The sequence below is a fragment of the Phyllobates terribilis genome, unplaced genomic scaffold, assembly GCF_046119375.1.
Source record: "Phyllobates terribilis strain yellow unplaced genomic scaffold, ASM4611937v1 Scaffold_169__1_contigs__length_4117513, whole genome shotgun sequence".
NCBI lineage: Eukaryota > Metazoa > Chordata > Amphibia > Anura > Dendrobatidae > Phyllobates > Phyllobates terribilis.
The window spans coordinates 474,575-494,280 of NW_027362929.1; the positions used below are offsets into that span (position 1 = coordinate 474,575).

General features: G+C 49.2%; 9 non-coding genes across 9 annotated transcripts; all 9 read right to left on the reverse strand.

Moving 5' to 3' along the window:
• Positions 1 to 54: 54 nt before the first annotated feature.
• LOC141210871 (U2 spliceosomal RNA) lies at positions 55 to 245 on the reverse strand. Its single transcript, XR_012280864.1, has one exon. It is a non-coding gene; the product is annotated as a U2 spliceosomal RNA (small nuclear RNA).
• Positions 246 to 1,363: 1,118 nt separating this feature from the next.
• Positions 1,364 to 1,554, reverse strand: LOC141210872 (U2 spliceosomal RNA). The gene has a single exon (XR_012280865.1). It is a non-coding gene; the product is annotated as a U2 spliceosomal RNA (small nuclear RNA).
• Positions 1,555 to 2,679: 1,125 nt separating this feature from the next.
• LOC141210874 (U2 spliceosomal RNA) lies at positions 2,680 to 2,870 on the reverse strand. Its single transcript, XR_012280867.1, has one exon. It is a non-coding gene; the product is annotated as a U2 spliceosomal RNA (small nuclear RNA).
• Positions 2,871 to 11,867: 8,997 nt separating this feature from the next.
• Positions 11,868 to 12,058, reverse strand: LOC141210875 (U2 spliceosomal RNA). Its single transcript, XR_012280868.1, has one exon. It is a non-coding gene; the product is annotated as a U2 spliceosomal RNA (small nuclear RNA).
• A 1,122-nt stretch (positions 12,059 to 13,180) lies between these two features.
• LOC141210876 (U2 spliceosomal RNA) lies at positions 13,181 to 13,371 on the reverse strand. Its single transcript, XR_012280869.1, has one exon. It is a non-coding gene; the product is annotated as a U2 spliceosomal RNA (small nuclear RNA).
• A 1,121-nt stretch (positions 13,372 to 14,492) lies between these two features.
• LOC141210877 (U2 spliceosomal RNA) lies at positions 14,493 to 14,683 on the reverse strand. Its single transcript, XR_012280870.1, has one exon. It is a non-coding gene; the product is annotated as a U2 spliceosomal RNA (small nuclear RNA).
• A 1,123-nt stretch (positions 14,684 to 15,806) lies between these two features.
• On the reverse strand, positions 15,807 to 15,997 carry LOC141210878 (U2 spliceosomal RNA). Its single transcript, XR_012280871.1, has one exon. It is a non-coding gene; the product is annotated as a U2 spliceosomal RNA (small nuclear RNA).
• Positions 15,998 to 17,117: 1,120 nt separating this feature from the next.
• Positions 17,118 to 17,308, reverse strand: LOC141210879 (U2 spliceosomal RNA). The gene has a single exon (XR_012280872.1). It is a non-coding gene; the product is annotated as a U2 spliceosomal RNA (small nuclear RNA).
• Positions 17,309 to 18,431: 1,123 nt separating this feature from the next.
• Positions 18,432 to 18,622, reverse strand: LOC141210880 (U2 spliceosomal RNA). Its single transcript, XR_012280873.1, has one exon. It is a non-coding gene; the product is annotated as a U2 spliceosomal RNA (small nuclear RNA).
• Positions 18,623 to 19,706: the final 1,084 nt, after the last annotated feature.

Sequence of the window (19,706 nt, forward strand, 5' to 3'; positions counted from 1 at the left end):
ATGAACAAAAAGCATTGAATTCAATTCTTTCTGATTTTAGAAACTGCATTAAAGAAGGGGTGCACCGGTCCTGGAGATACTGCAATACCAGGTCAATGCGTGGAGTGGACAGAGCAAGCTCTTTTTCCATCTCCCTGTTCTAAAAATCCATTTAATATATGGTCCCCAGATAGGGGACGTATCAGATATTAAACTGATAAGAACAGATACTACACTTGATCTTAGCCAAAAGGCCGAGAAGCGATAACCAGAATTGGTTTCCGACTACGGTGCCACCCAGGGATTCTGAAAAGTCCATTTGTGGAGATGGCCACCTGGACTCCCGTTAAGAAGACATGCTGTCAACCTCTAGATCCCTCACATGCCTGCACTTTTCGGCTTGCTGCTGCTGCAATCCACGCGTTTTAGATCTGCATAACTCCACCTCTTTTAGCACAGTACCCTCAACCCCCGGCTGTTCCCACCCGCCTCAACACCGTTGGAAGGGAGGAGAACCAATTAAGGCGGGGGGGGGGGTGGAACGAGCAGCTGTCTACCCTTAGCAGGAGGGTTGCTGATTAATTACCTCTCCTGCTGCTGCTGCTGGCTGTCCAGCAGCAGACTGAAGGTGGCTGCTGCTGTGCGCAGGTATATAAAGGCTCAGAGCCTATTATGACACGCGCAGCCAGCGTTCCATTGCCACATTCCGTCTACTGCAGGCGGGATACCTGGATGGCTGAATGTCACTGAGAAGCTCACAGAGACCGCCATAAGCAACAGTTTAAAAGAATGCCACAGACTAATCAACCAAACTTTTTGGGTTGGTTTCTCTTTTATAGTCTGCAGGCATTAAATGAAAGAAGTCAGTGTTCCAGCAGAGGGAGACAACGTTTCAGAAAAGGCATTGTAGCAAACCAAAAAAGAAATTTTAAGCGCAGCAGAGTAACCAGCTCACATACCTGTTAGCTCAGGTGAGTTTAAAAGGCTGCTGTTGATAACAAGGGCATTTGCTAAATAGATGGTGTGTGTGCAACAATATACTGAAAGGTCAATTATATTGTGCAGCTTATCTCACCACCTGTAGTTATTTAGGTGAAAGCTCCAAAATGCTTGCCTAATATGTCTGTTTATCCAAAAGGAAGTATAGAGGGAGAGCTAGATAGATAGCATTGCATTACATTACATTACATGGCAATGCAATGCACAGTTGCTGAAGTTGAACCAAAATGAGCTTGTCATCTGGCTTCTGCAACTTTTAACATGAAAAATCCAATGAGGAGAAGAAAAGCAAAGCCAAAGAGTCCATCCCAAAATCCGACAAACAAGCAAAATGAACAAAAAGCATTGAATTCAATTCTTTCTGATTTTAGAAACTGCATTAAAGAAGGGGTGCACCGGTCCTGGAGATACTGCAATACCAGGTCAATGCGTGGAGTGGACAGAGCAAGCTCTTTTTCCATCTCCCTGTTCTAAAAATCCATTTAATATATGGTCCCCAGATAGGGGACGTATCAGATATTAAACTGATAAGAACAGATACTACACTTGATCTTAGCCAAAAGGCCGAGAAGCGATAACCAGAATTGGTTTCCGACTACGGTGCCACCCAAGGATTCTGAAAAGTCCATTTGTGGAGATGGCCACCTGGACTCCCGTTAAGAAGACATGCTGTCAACCTCTAGATCCCTCACATGCCTGCACTTTTCGGCTTGCTGCTGCTGCAATCCACGCGTTTTAGATCTGCATAACTCCACCTCTTTTAGCACAGTACCCTCAACCCCCGGCTGTTCCCACCCGCCTCAACACCGTTGGAAGGGAGGAGAACCAATTAAGGCGGGGGGGGGGGGGGGTGGAACGAGCAGCTGTCTACCCTTAGCAGGAGGGTTGCTGATTAATTACCTCTCCTGCTGCTGCTGCTGCTGGCTGTCCAGCAGCAGACTGAAGGTGGCTGCTGCTGTGCGCAGGTATATAAAGGCTCAGAGCCTATTATGACACGCGCAGCCAGCGTTCCATTGCCACATTCCGTCTACTGCAGGCGGGATACCTGGATGGCTGAATGTCACTGAGAAGCTCACAGAGACCGCCATAAGCAACAGTTTAAAAGAATGCCACAGACTAATCAACCAAACTTTTTGGGTTGGTTTCTCTTTTATAGTCTGCAGGCATTAAATGAAAGAAGTCAGTGTTCCAGCAGAGGGAGACAACGTTTCAGAAAAGGCATTGTAGCAAACCAAAAAAGAAATTTTAAGCGCAGCAGAGTAACCAGCTCACATACCTGTTAGCTCAGGTGAGTTTAAAAGGCTGCTGTTGATAACAAGGGCATTTGCTAAATAGATGGTGTGTGTGCAACAATATACTGAAAGGTCAATTATATTGTGCAGCTTATCTCACCACCTGTAGTTATTTAGGTGAAAGCTCCAAAATGCTTGCCTAATATGTCTGTTTATCCAAAAGGAAGTATAGAGGGAGAGCTAGATAGATAGCATTGCATTACATTACATTACATGGCAATGCAATGCACAGTTGCTGAAGTTGAACCAAAATGAGCTTGTCATCTGGCTTCTGCAACTTTTAACATGAAAAATCCAATGAGGAGAAGAAAAGCAAAGCCAAAGAGTCCATCCCAAAATCCGACAAACAAGCAAAATGAACAAAAAGCATTGAATTCAATTCTTTCTGATTTTAGAAACTGCATTAAAGAAGGGGTGCACCGGTCCTGGAGATACTGCAATACCAGGTCAATGCGTGGAGTGGACAGAGCAAGCTCTTTTTCCATCTCCCTGTTCTAAAAATCCATTTAATATATGGTCCCCAGATAGGGGACGTATCAGATATTAAACTGATAAGAACAGATACTACACTTGATCTTAGCCAAAAGGCCGAGAAGCGATAACCAGAATTGGTTTCCGACTACGGTGCCACCCAAGGATTCTGAAAAGTCCATTTGTGGAGATGGCCACCTGGACTCCCGTTAAGAAGACATGCTGTCAACCTCTAGATCCCTCACATGCCTGCACTTTTCGGCTTGCTGCTGCTGCAATCCACGCGTTTTAGATCTGCATAACTCCACCTCTTTTAGCACAGTACCCTCAACCCCCGGCTGTTCCCACCCGCCTCAACACCGTTGGAAGGGAGGAGAACCAATTAAGGCGGGGGGGGGGGGGGTGGAACGAGCAGCTGTCTACCCTTAGCAGGAGGGTTGCTGATTAATTACCTCTCCTGCTGCTGCTGCTGTCTGTCCAGCAGCAGACTGAAGGTGGCTGCTGCTGTGCGCAGGTATATAAAGGCTCAGAGCCTATTATGACACGCGCAGCCAGCGTTCCATTGCCACATTCCGTCTACTGCAGGCGGGATACCTGGATGGCTGAATGTCACTGAGAAGCTCACAGAGACCGCCATAAGCAACAGTTTAAAAGAATGCCACAGACTAATCAACCAAACTTTTTGGGTTGGTTTCTCTTTTATAGTCTGCAGGTGTGACACCCCAGGGGTCTGGTTGCCACAGTGATAGAGATATTACGTCTGAGAGCAGGTGGGAGGTCCTTTGGTCAGGGATCCTGTGAATGCCACACCTCCTGCCCAGTCTTGGGAGGGGAAGAACTTCCCCTGTATAAACCCTGGGCTGAGGCAGGGTTAGTGAGACAAGGAGAGTGGAGACAAGAAGCAGCATAGGAAACAGCAGAGTTACAAGGAGTCAGGGGCTGGCAGCTGCAGAGCTCGCCCTGACTAAGAAGATTCTTTACCGGACCCGGAGTCCGAGGCTGTGGGGACTAACTCCTACCCAGCAGCAGAATCCGTCAGGCAGGGGATTTCAGGTCCTCTGGCCCAGAAGCCCGAAGGCACGGTCACACGCGTGGGACCAGCACCGCCATCGTGGAGCGGAAGCCATTAGAAGGCCCCGAGTCACCGGCCATACGGGTGAGCACCACACGGTACACTCAGGGACGTGGGCTACTTACATCAGCTTCTAGCAAGGTAGCCAGAAGAGTACAGTCAGTTTGGGAGACCTACAACTACGCCTGGCCAGGGGAGATCTCATCTGCTCAAAGACTGACCAGGCCCCGTTTGCTAGCAAGTACTCCGGGAGGGTCTATCGTTGTTACCAGTAAAGACCCTGAACTACACCGTACCGTCTCTGAGTGGTTCCTGCTACCCCCATCATCCACGTCGGCTGCCCTGAGGCCATACCCCTCCCGTTGGGGGTTATACTATCACGCTGCACAATCCTACCACCGGCCTCAGCGGTCTGCCCTGCAGCAGCAGCTCCCTGGCTGCACTCAACGGGTGGCGTAGTCATCAACCATTTACCGCTAACAGACTGCCGTCCAGTTTGACTCCCTGGGCACGGACCGGGTCACCGCCACGAGACTACAACCCTCAACAGATCCGGCTCCGGGTAAGCTCACGCGTGCGCAACGCAGCGCGACACAGGCCCAGGGGCGCGTCAACTTTGGCGTAGTCGGCAGGATTTCGTGCCCGCAACCACCGGGTACTGCGTGCCTGAAAAGCAAAGACTGTTCAAACTTACCAGTGGTGAAGATTCCCGCTATCCGTGGAGGTTTCCCGCCATCCGGCGCCATCTTCTACCTTCTTCCCGCCATCCGCGAAGTTTTCCCGCCATCCGGCGCCATCTTCGACCTTCTTCCCGCCATCCGTGGAGTTTTCCCGCCATTGGACGCCATCTTGAGGACGCCGCGCGGGAAGAAGAGGGGCGTGGACTCCGAAAGCGCGCGAGAACTGAAGCCCCGCCTCACGTCCGGACGTTGCGTAAGGTCCTGGAAGGAGCCCAGCAGACGCCGACGTCACCGGAGCGCGACGGAAGGTCCTCAACCCTGACGATCCACTGCGGAGCCGCGGCCTACGGAACAGGATCATCGCAAGGTAGGCCACGGTCCACTAGGGGGGAGGAAGATGTCGGATACGGAGGAGAGCTTCACTGCCTCAACCCCCGCCAGCGCCACCGCTGCTGCAGTTATGCCCTTCACCATGCCCTATATCCCGGGAGCAGCTTGGCTACCCCAGTACTCAGGGGAGTCACATACCCTGCATGACTTTAGAGAAAAGCTGGATAGCCTCTTCCAGGTGTACCCCCTCACAGAAGAGCAAAAAGTGAGCATCCTGGTGGCCCAACTAACCGGGGCAGCCAAAAGGGAAGTAAATTCCTGGCCACCTGGGAGGAAGACTGTCGCAGGGATACTAACCCGGCTGAAGGACACCTTTGATACCCGCACCTCAGCTGAGATTAAGCTTAGATTCTACGGGTGCAAGCAGCGAGCGCATGAGAGTATAAGGGACTATGCACTAAACCTACAAGAGGCCCTTAGGGCCATAAAGCAGACCGACCCTGATGGGGTGGGAAACGAGGACAGGCTGTTGACTGAACAATTTATAGAGGGTTTATATTGCAATGCCCACCGAACCCAGTTGCGGGCAATGGCCTTACAGGATCCCCATCTGGACTTTGCACAGTTCAAGGACAGAGCCATCCGGGTGCTCCGAGAACCGGCACCGGGTGGCGTTGTGACCCACAGGCGCCCAGCTATCACTTACCACCAGGAGGCGGCGCCCTTGTCGGCAGGGCCTGTGGGAGCTGATGCGCAGGCTTTGGACAATGACCCGGCTCCAGACCTACGCCATCAGGTCCAAGAGCTAGCTAAGAGCGTTGCTGCGCTAACCCGAACTGTGCAGTCTTTACAGGTTTCCACCCCAGGGAAGATCCAGCTGGCATCCGGACCGGAGGACATCCCGTGGCGTCGACCATGGAGGACCCCACCGGCCAGAGGAAGACCCAGTGACCGATACAGCGAGGACGGACGACCCATCTGCCGCCGCTGCAATCAACCCGGACATATGGAAAGGTACTGTTCTTTAAACGGGCACAACCTGGGGTAGAGGGCCAACCCCCAGGAAAAAGATCACCAGGCCCATCGAACTGGCGCGACAGATATGTGGGAGGACGTCCAGTCTTGCCTGTGGTACTGGATGGCATTCCCATGAGTGCCCTACTGGACACCGGGTCACAGGTCACCACCATCCCGTACGTGCTCTTCAAGCAGTACTGGAATGACTCGGATATTACCCGCTACCCTGACGACGACTTGAGTATCATCGCCAGCAATGGTCAGCCCGTGCCACAGATCGGATTTAAAGAGGTGACCATCAAAATTGGTAGAGTCGAACTGGCCGCACAGGGACTGATCATTGTAGATATTGACAAACATGAGAGTCACCCAAAAATAACTCTAGGAACTAATGTAATTGAAAATTGTCTTGCAGAGGTGATTTTCCTTTTACAGCAGGTTGCCAAGAATGCCAGCTCCGGCGAGCAGCGGGTGCTCCAGAAAGAGATCCGGGCACTGATGCAACGGCAACAAGTGGAACTCTCCGGCGGTGAGATTGGTAGCGTAAGAATGTGTGACCCTTTTCCTATTGCCATGCCCCCAAAAAGTGAAATGATGATTTGGTGCCGGGCAGCTATTGGTCTGAGAGGTAGAGATTACCAGGCAATGGTAGAACCAGTTTACTCAGACAGTAGGCCCACCATTTTGACAGCACGGGGGGTGGTCAATGTACGCCATGGGAGGGTGCCCGTTCGCATAATAAATATCGGGGAGAGGGAAGTGTACCTGCCCCGGTATGCCACGCTAGCCAAATTATATACCACTAATCAAAATTCTATACAATCTGTGGAACCCTTGCCTCCATCTCACCCGGAGGAAGGTAACGGCTCTAAGAAAGACATGGAGGACTGGTGTCAGCAACTACATCTGGGTACTGACTCCACTCCCTCACATCAGAAACAAGGAGTCTATCGGGTGGTTCAAGAGTATGAGAGAGTGTTTAGTAAACACCCGTTAGACTTCGGGCGAGTCAAGGGGGTAGAACATCGCATCCCCACGGGAGATCATCCTCCCATAAAAGAGAGGTATCGACCCGTACCCCCTGCACATTACCAACACGCCAAGGGGATGCTTAGAGACATGAAGGAGGCTGGGGTAATCCGGGATAGTTGTAGCCCCTGGGCAGCCCCATTAGTTTTAGTCAAAAAGAAAGACAACACTATGAGGATGTGTGTAGATTACCGGAAAATCAACCGTATCACACACAAGGATGCGTACCCCTTACCAAGGATAGAGGAGTCATTGGCTGCTTTAAGATCTGCTAACTTCTTCTCTACCTTGGATCTCACTAGCGGGTACTGGCAGGTTCCTGTAGCAGAGGCGGACCGGGAGAAGACCGCATTCACCACCCCGATGGGACTTAGCGAGTTCACCTGCATGCCGTTCGGACTCTGCAACGCACCAGGAACCTTCCAACGCCTAATGGAGTGTTGTCTGGGCCACAGAAACTTCGAGACGGTCCTGTTGTACCTGGACGATGTCATCGTATATTCCAAGACGTATGAGGACCACCTGAAACACCTGGCGGAAGTGTTCGAGGCTCTGGCGAGTTACGGCCTAAAGGTGAAACCCTCCAAGTGTCACCTCCTGAAACCAAAGGTGCAGTACCTGGGACACGTGGTGAGCGCTGACGGAGTGGCTCCCGACCCTGATAAGATCACCGCAATTAAGGGATGGCCAAGCCCCTCCAGCGTAAAAGAAGTGCGGCAGTTCCTCGGGTTGGTAGGCTACTACCGAAGGTTTATTCCCGGTTTCACCAAAAAGGCAGCACCTATGCAGGACCTCCTGATAGGCCAGTCCCGGAAGGCCAAGAACCAGAAGCCGCCCTTCAAATGGGAGGAGCTGGAAGAAGAGTCCTTCCGCCAGCTGAAGATGGCCCTCACGGGGGACGAAATCCTGGCGTACCCGGATTATAGTCAGCCCTTTATCCTCTACACCGACGCCAGTAACATCGGGCTAGGAGCCGTACTGTCCCAGATTCAGCAGGGGAGAGAACGAGTAATCTCCTATGCCAGCCGAAAACTGCGACCCACCGAAAGGAACCCCGAAAATTACAGCTCATTTAAGCTAGAGTTCCTGGCCGTGGTATGGGCAGTCACCGAGCGCTTTAGGCATTACCTCGCTTCTTCCCGGTTCACCGTATACACGGATAACAACCCGTTGACACACCTGGACACGGCAAGACTCGGTGCCCTGGAGCAGAGGTGGATGGCCCGTCTGTCCAACTACGAGTTCACAATCAAATACCGGGCAGGACGCTCCAATACTAACGCGGACGCCCTGTCCAGGATGCCCAACCTGCCGGACGAAGGAGAAGATCCGGAGGGACTGGAAGAAGTTGAACTCCCTGCGTTCCACCGTCATGGGACTATCCAGTATTCCCACCGGGTAAGGGGTAAGCAGGCTGCTACGTTGAACCCCTTACCCCACTACAACTGGGCGGAAACGCAAGACAGCGACCCTGCCGTCCGACTGGTGAAGGAGATGCTGACTCGGCCGGAGGCTCGCCTTGAACCAGACGCTCCGGAGGAAGCCAAACAACTATGGGCGGAGAAGAGTCGACTATTCCTTTACAAGGGGAAGTTGTGCCGCAGAATGGACAACTCCCGGACGCATGAACTACTCTGGCAAGTAGTGGTGCCACGAAGAGACGCAGCCATGGTGATGGAGGCATACCACGACGGAGCTGGACACTTCGGGTGGAAAAAGCTGGAGTTCCTGCTGCGCGAGCGGTTCCACTGGGTAGGCATGAGGGGAACCATCGAGAAGTGGTGCAGAGACTGTGGCCCGTGCAATCTGAGAAGGAAGGACCGGGCCAGCCAGAAGACTCCCCTGCAGTCCATCGTCACCCGGCAACCGTTGGAACTGGTAGCCTTGGATCATGTAAAACTGACCCCAAGCAGAAGTGGCTACGTCTACGCGTTAACCATCGTGGATCATTACTCCCGGTTCTTGGTTGTCGTCCCCGTCAAGGACTTAACGGCTCAAACAGCAGCTAGAGCCTTCCAGCAGCACTTCTGCTGTCCACACGGGTACCCGGACCAAGTGCTGACGGACCAGGGACCTGCCTTTGAAGCGGAGGTCTTTCAGGAATTCTGCAATCTGTATGGCTGCCGGAAGATAAGGACGACACCCTACCATCCGCAGACTAATGGACTTTGTGAAAAAATGAACCAGGTGGTAATGGATCTTCTAAAAACGTTGCCCCTGGAAGAACGCAGTCTGTGGCCTGAAAAGTTGCCCGATCTGGTGGACCTATACAACCACATCCCGGTAGGTTCCACCAACTGTACCCCGGCTTACCTAATGAGGGCAAGACCTGGTAAGTTACCTGTTGACCTGGAAATGGGAGTCCTGACCCCCGAGGACACTTCACCAGAAACAGACTGGGACACAGAGAGGCAGCAGCAGTACCGGAGAGTACAGGAGAGCGTGGAGCGAAGTCTCTGTCAGGCTAGGGAAAGACAAGAGAAAACTTACAACCAGTATGCTCCCGCTGTTCCCCTGGTACCCGGAGAGCAGGTCTTGAAGAGGAAGAGACGGCTCCACAAGTTGGACGACCAGTGGGAGAAGGACCCGTACACCGTACTGCCCTCAAGCCACGAGAACCCGAAGGTCTGTACCATCAGTAAAGACGGAGGGGAAACCACAGCCATTGTATCCCGGGACCACCTGAAGAAGTGTCCCGAACAACTGAGGAACCCTGAAGAGGAACAAGAAGACCATCGACCCGTGGGAGAAAGGGAAGATATGGTTAGTACCGGGCTCGGGGACTTCCCTCGGTCTTGGACTCAAGTCAATGGTGCAGTTGTGGTACCCGTACTCACCTTCCTCCAACCATCATCCCAAGAACCTACGGAGCAACGGGTGGAGCTGGAAAAACAGCCGGTCCAGGAGGCAGAAGACTCCACACAAGTAGAACAGGAGAATCAACCCTCTGCTTATAGTGAGCCTGCCGTACCCCTAGTGAGACAAAGAGCCGGTAGACAGCTGCCCAGTTTACCCTTGACAGCTCCTACACCCTGTAGTTCAGGGCCAGACAGTCAGCTCCGTAGGTCCACTAGGGCCACTAGAGGCCAGTTACCCGCACGCTGGAGAATTTGAAGTGTAAAAATAGTTTTATTTATGTTTATCTGTGTATTGTTGCTTGTGTATAATTTTGTGTTTCCAGTTGTTTTTAGGAAACCTTGGTGGATTTACCGGGAATCCTTGTATATAGTTGGAGCGTAACCCAGGATGGACTAGAGACTGTTAAGGACTCGGGGTAGGACAGACCCCTACCTGGTTACGTCTCCCTGTGTTGGTGAAATGGACACCTTTGCTTTTCTTCAAAGACTACACCCGGTTGCGGATATGCCGTGACCATGTTATTGTGTTTCCTTATTGTATTTTATTGTTATTGTTATACCTTGGTATATTTTTCTAAAAAAAAAAAAGTGTTTAGTCCCGGAGTACTAAATTTCACTAGGGGGGAATGTGACACCCCAGGGGTCTGGTTGCCACAGTGATAGAGATATTACGTCTGAGAGCAGGTGGGAGGTCCTTTGGTCAGGGATCCTGTGCATGCCACACCTCCTGCCCAGTCTTGGGAGGGGAAGAACTTCCACTGTATAAACCCTGGGCTGAGGCAGGGTTAGTGAGACAAGGAGAGTGGAGACAAGAAGCAGCATAGGAAACAGCAGAGTTACAAGGAGTCAGGGGCTGGCAGCTGCAGAGCTCACCCTGACTAAGAAGATTCTTTACCGGACCCGGAGTCCGAGGCTGTGGGGACTAACTCCTACCCAGCAGCAGAATCCGTCAGGCAGGGGATTTCAGGTCCTCTGGCCCAGAAGCCCGAAGGCACGGTCACACGCGTGGGACCAGCACCGCCATCGTGGAGCGGAAGCCATTAGAAGGCCCCGAGTCACCGGCCATACGGGTGAGCACCACACGGTACACTCAGGGACGTGGGCTACTTACATCAGCTTCTAGCAAGGTAGCCAGAAGAATACAGTCAGTTTGGGAGGCCTACAACTACGCCTGGCCAGGGGAGATCTCATCTGCTCAAAGACTGACCAGGCCCCGTTTGCTAGCAAGTACTCCGGGAGGGTCTATCGTTGTTACCAGTAAAGACCCTGAACTACACCATACCGTCTCTGAGTGGTTCCTGCTACCCCCATCATCCACGTCGGCTGCCCTGAGGCCATACCCCTCCCGTTGGGGGTTATACTATCACGCTGCACAATCCTACCACCGGCCTCAGCGGTCTGCCCTGCAGCAGCAGCTCCCTGGCTGCACTCAACGGGTGGCGTAGTCATCAACCATTTACCGCTAACAGACTGCCGTCCAGTTTGACTCCCTGGGCACGGACCGGGTCACCGCCACGAGACTACAACCCTCAACAGATCAGGCTCCGGGTAAGCTCACGCGTGCGCAACGCAGCGCGACACAGGCCCAGGGGCGCGTCACAGGCATTAAATGAAAGAAGTCAGTGTTCCAGCAGAGGGAGACAACGTTTCAGAAAAGGCATTGTAGCAAACCAAAAAAGAAATTTTAAGCGCAGCAGAGTAACCAGCTCACATACCTGTTTGCTCAGGTGAGTTTAAAAGGCTGCTGTTGATAACAAGGGCATTTGCTAAATAGATGGTGTGTGTGCAACAATATACTGAAAGGTCAATTATATTGTGCAGCTTATCTCACCACCTGTAGTTATTTAGGTGAAAGCTCCAAAATGCTTGCCTAATATGTCTGTTTATCCAAAAGGAAGTATAGAGGGAGAGCTAGATAGATAGCATTGCATTACATTACATTACATGGCAATGCAATGCACAGTTGCTGAAGTTGAACCAAAATGAGCTTGTCATCTGGCTTCTGCAACTTTTAACATGAAAAATCCAATGAGGAGAAGAAAAGCAAAGCCAAAGAGTCCATCCCAAAATCCGACAAACAAGCAAAATGAACAAAAAGCATTGAATTCAATTCTTTCTGATTTTAGAAACTGCATTAAAGAAGGGGTGCACCGGTCCTGGAGATACTGCAATACCAGGTCAATGCGTGGAGTGGACAGAGCAAGCTCTTTTTCCATCTCCCTGTTCTAAAAATCCATTTAATATATGGTCCCCAGATAGGGGACGTATCAGATATTAAACTGATAAGAACAGATACTACACTTGATCTTAGCCAAAAGGCCGAGAAGCGATAACCAGAATTGGTTTCCGACTACGGTGCCACCCAAGGATTCTGAAAAGTCCATTTGTGGAGATGGCCACCTGGACTCCCGTTAAGAAGACATGCTGTCAACCTCTAGATCCCTCACATGCCTGCACTTTTCGGCTTGCTGCTGCTGCAATCCACGCGTTTTAGATCTGCATAACTCCACCTCTTTTAGCACAGTACCCTCAACCCCCGGCTGTTCCCACCCGCCTCAGCACCGTTGGAAGGGAGGAGAACCAATTAAGGCGGGGGGGGGGGGTGGAACGAGCAGCTGTCTACCCTTAGCAGGAGGGTTGCTGATTAATTACCTCTCCTGCTGCTGCTGCTGCTGGCTGTCCAGCAGCAGACTGAAGGTGGCTGCTGCTGTGCGCAGGTATATAAAGGCTCAGAGCCTATTATGACACGCGCAGCCAGCGTTCCATTGCCACATTCCGTCTACTGCAGGCGGGATACCTGGATGGCTGAATGTCACTGAGAAGGTCACAGAGACTGCCATAAGCAACAGTTTAAAAGAATGCCACAGACTAATCAACCAAACTTTTTGGGTTGGTTTCTCTTTTATAGTCTGCAGGCATTAAATGAAAGAAGTCAGTGTTCCAGCAGAGGGAGACAACGTTTCAGAAAAGGCATTGTAGCAAACCAAAAAAGAAATTTTAAGCGCAGCAGAGTAACCAGCTCACATACCTGTTAGCTCAGGTGAGTTTAAAAGGCTGCTGTTGATAACAAGGGCATTTGCTAAATAGATGGTGTGTGTGCAACAATATACTGAAAGGTCAATTATATTGTGCAGCTTATCTCACCACCTGTAGTTATTTAGGTGAAAGCTCCAAAATGCTTGCCTAATATGTCTGTTTATCCAAAAGGAAGTATAGAGGGAGAGCTAGATAGATAGCATTGCATTACATTACATTACATGGCAATGCAATGCACAGTTGCTGAAGTTGAACCAAAATGAGCTTGTCATCTGGCTTCTGCAACTTTTAACATGAAAAATCCAATGAGGAGAAGAAAAGCAAAGCCAAAGAGTCCATCCCAAAATCCGACAAACAAGCAAAATGAACAAAAAGCATTGAATTCAATTCTTTCTGATTTTAGAAACTGCATTAAAGAAGGGGTGCACCGGTCCTGGAGATACTGCAATACCAGGTCAATGCGTGGAGTGGACAGAGCAAGCTCTTTTTCCATCTCCCTGTTCTAAAAATCCATTTAATATATGGTCCCCAGATAGGGGACGTATCAGATATTAAACTGATAAGAACAGATACTACACTTGATCTTAGCCAAAAGGCCGAGAAGCGATAACCAGAATTGGTTTCCGACTACGGTGCCACCCAAGGATTCTGAAAAGTCCATTTGTGGAGATGGCCACCTGGACTCCCGTTAAGAAGACATGCTGTCAACCTCTAGATCCCTCACATGCCTGCACTTTTCGGCTTGCTGCTGCTGCAATCCACGCGTTTTAGATCTGCATAACTCCACCTCTTTTAGCACAGTACCCTCAACCCCCGGCTGTTCCCACCCGCCTCAACACCGTTGGAAGGGAGGAGAACCAATTAAGGCGGGGGGGGGGGTGGAACGAGCAGCTGTCTACCCTTAGCAGGAGGGTTGCTGATTAATTACCTCTCCTGCTGCTGCTGCTGCTGGCTGTCCAGCAGCAGACTGAAGGTGGCTGCTGCTGTGCGCAGGTATATAAAGGCTCAGAGCCTATTATGACACGCGCAGCCAGCGTTCCATTGCCACATTCCGTCTACTGCAGGCGGGATACCTGGATGGCTGAATGTCACTGAGAAGGTCACAGAGACTGCCATAAGCAACAGTTTAAAAGAATGCCACAGACTAATCAACCAAACTTTTTGGGTTGGTTTCTCTTTTATAGTCTGCAGGCATTAAATGAAAGAAGTCAGTGTTCCAGCAGAGGGAGACAACGTTTCAGAAAAGGCATTGTAGCAAACCAAAAAAGAAATTTTAAGCGCAGCAGAGTAACCAGCTCACATACCTGTTAGCTCAGGTGAGTTTAAAAGGCTGCTGTTGATAACAAGGGCATTTGCTAAATAGATGGTGTGTGTGCAACAATATACTGAAAGGTCAATTATATTGTGCAGCTTATCTCACCACCTGTAGTTATTTAGGTGAAAGCTCCAAAATGCTTGCCTAATATGTCTGTTTATCCAAAAGGAAGTATAGAGGGAGAGCTAGATAGATAGCATTGCATTACATTACATTACATGGCAATGCAATGCACAGTTGCTGAAGTTGAACCAAAATGAGCTTGTCATCTGGCTTCTGCAACTTTTAACATGAAAAATCCAATGAGGAGAAGAAAAGCAAAGCCAAAGAGTCCATCCCAAAATCCGACAAACAAGCTAAATGAACAAAAAGCATTGAATTCAATTCTTTCTGATTTTAGAAACTGCATTAAAGAAGGGGTGCACCGGTCCTGGAGATACTGCAATACCAGGTCAATGCGTGGAGTGGACAGAGCAAGCTCTTTTTCCATCTCCCTGTTCTAAAAATCCATTTAATATATGGTCCCCAGATAGGGGACGTATCAGATATTAAACTGATAAGAACAGATACTACACTTGATCTTAGCCAAAAGGCCGAGAAGCGATAACCAGAATTGGTTTCCGACTACGGTGCCACCCAAGGATTCTGAAAAGTCCATTTGTGGAGATGGCCACCTGGACTCCCGTTAAGGAGACATGCTGTCAACCTCTAGATCCCTCACATGCCTGCACTTTTCGGCTTGCTGCTGCTGCAATCCACGCGTTTTAGATCTGCATAACTCCACCTCTTTTAGCACAGTACCCTCAACCCCCGGCTGTTCCCACCCGCCTCAACACCGTTGGAAGGGAGGAGAACCAATTAAGGCGAGGGGGGGGGGGTGGAACGAGCAGCTGTCTACCCTTAGCAGGAGGGTTGCTGATTAATTACCTCTCCTGCTGCTGCTGCTGCTGGCTGTCCAGCAGCAGACTGAAGGTGGCTGCTGCTGTGCGCAGGTATATAAAGGTTCAGAGCCTATTATGACACGCGCAGCCAGCGTTCCATTGCCACATTCCGTCTACTGCAGGCGGGATACCTGGATGGCTGAATGTCACTGAGAAGCTCACAGAGACCGCCATAAGCAACAGTTTAAAAGAATGCCACAGACTAATCAACCAAACTTTTTGGGTTGGTTTCTCTTTTATAGTCTGCAGGCATTAAATGAAAGAAGTCAGTGTTCCAGCAGAGGGAGACAACGTTTCAGAAAAGGCATTGTAGCAAACCAAAAAAGAAATTTTAAGCGCAGCAGAGTAACCAGCTCACATACCTGTTAGCTCAGGTGAGTTTAAAAGGCTGCTGTTGATAACAAGGGCATTTGCTAAATAGATGGTGTGTGTGCAACAATATACTGAAAGGTCAATTATATTGTGCAGCTTATCTCACCACCTGTAGTTATTTAGGTGAAAGCTCCAAAATGCTTGCCTAATATGTCTGTTTATCCAAAAGGAAGTATAGAGGGAGAGCTAGATAGATAGCATTGCATTACATTACATTACATGGCAATGCAATGCACAGTTGCTGAAGTTGAACCAAAATGAGCTTGTCATCTGGCTTCTGCAACTTTTAACATGAAAAATCCAATGAGGAGAAGAAAAGCAAAGCCAAAGAGTCCATCCCAAAATCCGACAAACAAGCAAAATGAACAAAAAGCATTGAATTCAATTCTTTCTGATTTTAGAAACTGCATTAAAGAAGGGGTGCACCGGTCCTGGAGATACTGCAATACCAGGTCAATGCGTGGAGTGGACAGAGCAAGCTCTTTTTCCATCTCCCTGTTCTAAAAATCCATTTAATATATGGTCCCCAGATAGGGGACGTATCAGATATTAAACTGATAAGAACAGATACTACACTTGATCTTAGCCAAAAGGCCGAGAAGCGATAACCAGAATTGGTTTCCGACTACGGTGCCACCCAAGGATTCTGAAAAGTCCATTTGTGGAGATGGCCACCTGGACTCCCGTTAAGAAGACATGCTGTCAACCTCTAGATCCCTCACATGCCTGCACTTTTCGGCTTGCTGCTGCTGCAATCCACGCGTTTTAGATCTGCATAACTCCACCTCTTTTAGCACAGTACCCTCAACCCCCGGCTGTTCCCACCCGCCTCAACACCGTTGGAAGGGAGGAGAACCAATTAAGGCGGGGGGGGGGTGGAACGAGCAGCTGTCTACCCTTAGCAGGAGGGTTGCTGATTAATTACCTCTCCTGCTGCTGCTGCTGCTGGCTGTCCAGCAGCAGACTGAAGGTGGCTGCTGCTGTGCGCAGGTATATAAAGGCTCAGAGCCTATTATGACACGCGCAGCCAGCGTTCCATTGCCACATTCCGTCTACTGCAGGCGGGATACCTGGATGGCTGAATGTCACTGAGAAGCTCACAGAGACCGCCATAAGCAACAGTTTAAAAGAATGCCACAGACTAATCAACCAAACTTTTTGGGTTGGTTTCTCTTTTATAGTCTGCAGGCATTAAATGAAAGAAGTCAGTGTTCCAGCAGAGGGAGACAACGTTTCAGAAAAGGCATTGTAGCAAACCAAAAAAGAAATTTTAAGCGCAGCAGAGTAACCAGCTCACATACCTGTTAGCTCAGGTGAGTTTAAAAGGCTGCTGTTGATAACAAGGGCATTTGCTAAATAGATGGTGTGTGTGCAACAATATACTGAAAGGTCAATTATATTGTGCAGCTTATCTCACCACCTGTAGTTATTTAGGTGAAAGCTCCAAAATGCTTGCCTAATATGTCTGTTTATCCAAAAGGAAGTATAGAGGGAGAGCTAGATAGATAGCATTGCATTACATTACATTACATGGCAATGCAATGCACAGTTGCTGAAGTTGAACCAAAATGAGCTTGTCATCTGGCTTCTGCAACTTTTAACATGAAAAATCCAATGAGGAGAAGAAAAGCAAAGCCAAAGAGTCCATCCCAAAATCCGACAAACAAGCAAAATGAACAAAAAGCATTGAATTCAATTCTTTCTGATTTTAGAAACTGCATTAAAGAAGGGGTGCACCGGTCCTGGAGATACTGCAATACCAGGTCAATGCGTGGAGTGGACAGAGCAAGCTCTTTTTCCATCTCCCTGTTCTAAAAATCCATTTAATATATGGTCCCCAGATAGGGGACGTATCAGATATTAAACTGATAAGAACAGATACTACACTTGATCTTAGCCAAAAGGCCGAGAAGCGATAACCAGAATTGGTTTCCGACTACGGTGCCACCCAAGGATTCTGAAAAGTCCATTTGTGGAGATGGCCACCTGGACTCCCGTTAAGAAGACATGCTGTCAACATCTAGATCCCTCACATGCCTGCACTTTTCGGCTTGCTGCTGCTGCAATCCACGCGTTTTAGATCTGCATAACTCCACCTCTTTTAGCACAGTACCCTCAACCCCCGGCTGTTCCCACCCGCCTCAACACCGTTGGAAGGGAGGAGAACCAATTAAGGCGGGGGGGGGGGGGTGGAACGAGCAGCTGTCTACCCTTAGCAGGAGGGTTGCTGATTAATTACCTCTCCTGCTGCTGCTGCTGCTGGCTGTCCAGCAGCAGACTGAAGGTGGCTGCTGCTGTGCGCAGGTATATAAAGGCTCAGAGCCTATTATGACACGCGCAGCCAGCGTTCCATTGCCACATTCCGTCTACTGCAGGCGGGATACCTGGATGGCTGAATGTCACTGAGAAGCTCACAGAGACCGCCATAAGCAACAGTTTAAAAGAATGCCACAGACTAATCAACCAAACTTTTTGGGTTGGTTTCTCTTTTATAGTCTGCAGGCATTAAATGAAAGAAGTCAGTGTTCCAGCAGAGGGAGACAACGTTTCAGAAAAGGCATTGTAGCAAACCAAAAAAGAAATTTTAAGCGCAGCAGAGTAACCAGCTCACATACCTGTTAGCTCAGGTGAGTTTAAAAGGCTGCTGTTGATAACAAGGGCATTTGCTAAATAGATGGTGTGTGTGCAACAATATACTGAAAGGTCAATTATATTGTGCAGCTTATCTCACCACCTGTAGTTATTTAGGTGAAAGCTCCAAAATGCTTGCCTAATATGTCTGTTTATCCAAAAGGAAGTATAGAGGGAGAGCTAGATAGATAGCATTGCATTACATTACATTACATGGCAATGCAATGCACAGTTGCTGAAGTTGAACCAAAATGAGCTTGTCATCTGGCTTCTGCAACTTTTAACATGAAAAATCCAATGAGGAGAAGAAAAGCAAAGCCAAAGAGTCCATCCCAAAATCCGACAAACAAGCAAAATGAACAAAAAGCATTGAATTCAATTCTTTCTGATTTTAGAAACTGCATTAAAGAAGGGGTGCACCGGTCCTGGAGATACTGCAATACCAGGTCAATGCGTGGAGTGGACAGAGCAAGCTCTTTTTCCATCTCCCTGTTCTAAAAATCCATTTAATATATGGTCCCCAGATAGGGGACGTATCAGATATTAAACTGATAAGAACAGATACTACACTTGATCTTAGCCAAAAGGCCGAGAAGCGATAACCAGAATTGGTTTCCGACTACGGTGCCACCCAAGGATTCTGAAAAGTCCATTTGTGGAGATGGCCACCTGGACTCCCGTTAAGAAGACATGCTGTCAACCTCTAGATCCCTCACATGCCTGCACTTTTCGGCTTGCTGCTGCTGCAATCCACGCGTTTTAGATCTGCATAACTCCACTTCTTTTAGCACAGTACCCTCAACCCCCGGCTGTTCCCACCCGCCTCAACACCGTTGGAAGGGAGGAGAACCAATTAAGGCGGGGGGGGGGGGGTGGAACGAGCAGCTGTCTACCCTTAGCAGGAGGGTTGCTGATTAATTACCTCTCCTGCTGCTGCTGCTGCTGGCTGTCCAGCAGCAGACTGAAGGTGGCTGCTGCTGTGCGCAGGTATATAAAGGCTCAGAGCCTATTATGACACGCGCAGCCAGCGTTCCATTGCCACATTCCGTCTACTGCAGGCGGGATACCTGGATGGCTGAATGTCACTGAGAAGCTCACAGAGACCGCCATAAGCAACAATTTAAAAGAATGCCACAGACTAATCAACCAAACTTTTTGGGTTGGTTTCTCTTTTATAGTCTGCAGGCATTAAATGAAAGAAGTCAGTGTTCCAGCAGAGGGAGACAACGTTTCAGAAAAGGCATTGTAGCAAACCAAAAAAGAAATTTTAAGCGCAGCAGAGTAACCAGCTCACATACCTGTTAGCTCAGGTGAGTTTAAAAGGCTGCTGTTGATAACAAGGGCATTTGCTAAATAGATGGTGTGTGTGCAACAATATACTGAAAGGTCAATTATATTGTGCAGCTTATCTCACCACCTGTAGTTATTTAGGTGAAAGCTCCAAAATGCTTGCCTAATATGTCTGTTTATCCAAAAGGAAGTATAGAGGAAGAGCTAGATAGATAGCATTGCATTGCATTACATTACATGGCAATGCAATGCACAGTTGCTGAAGTTGAACCAAAATGAGCTTGTCATCTGGCTTCTGCAACTTTTAACATGAAAAATCCAATGAGGAGAAGAAAAGCAAAGCCAAAGAGTCCATCCCAAAATCCGACAAACAAGCAAAATGAACAAAAAGCAT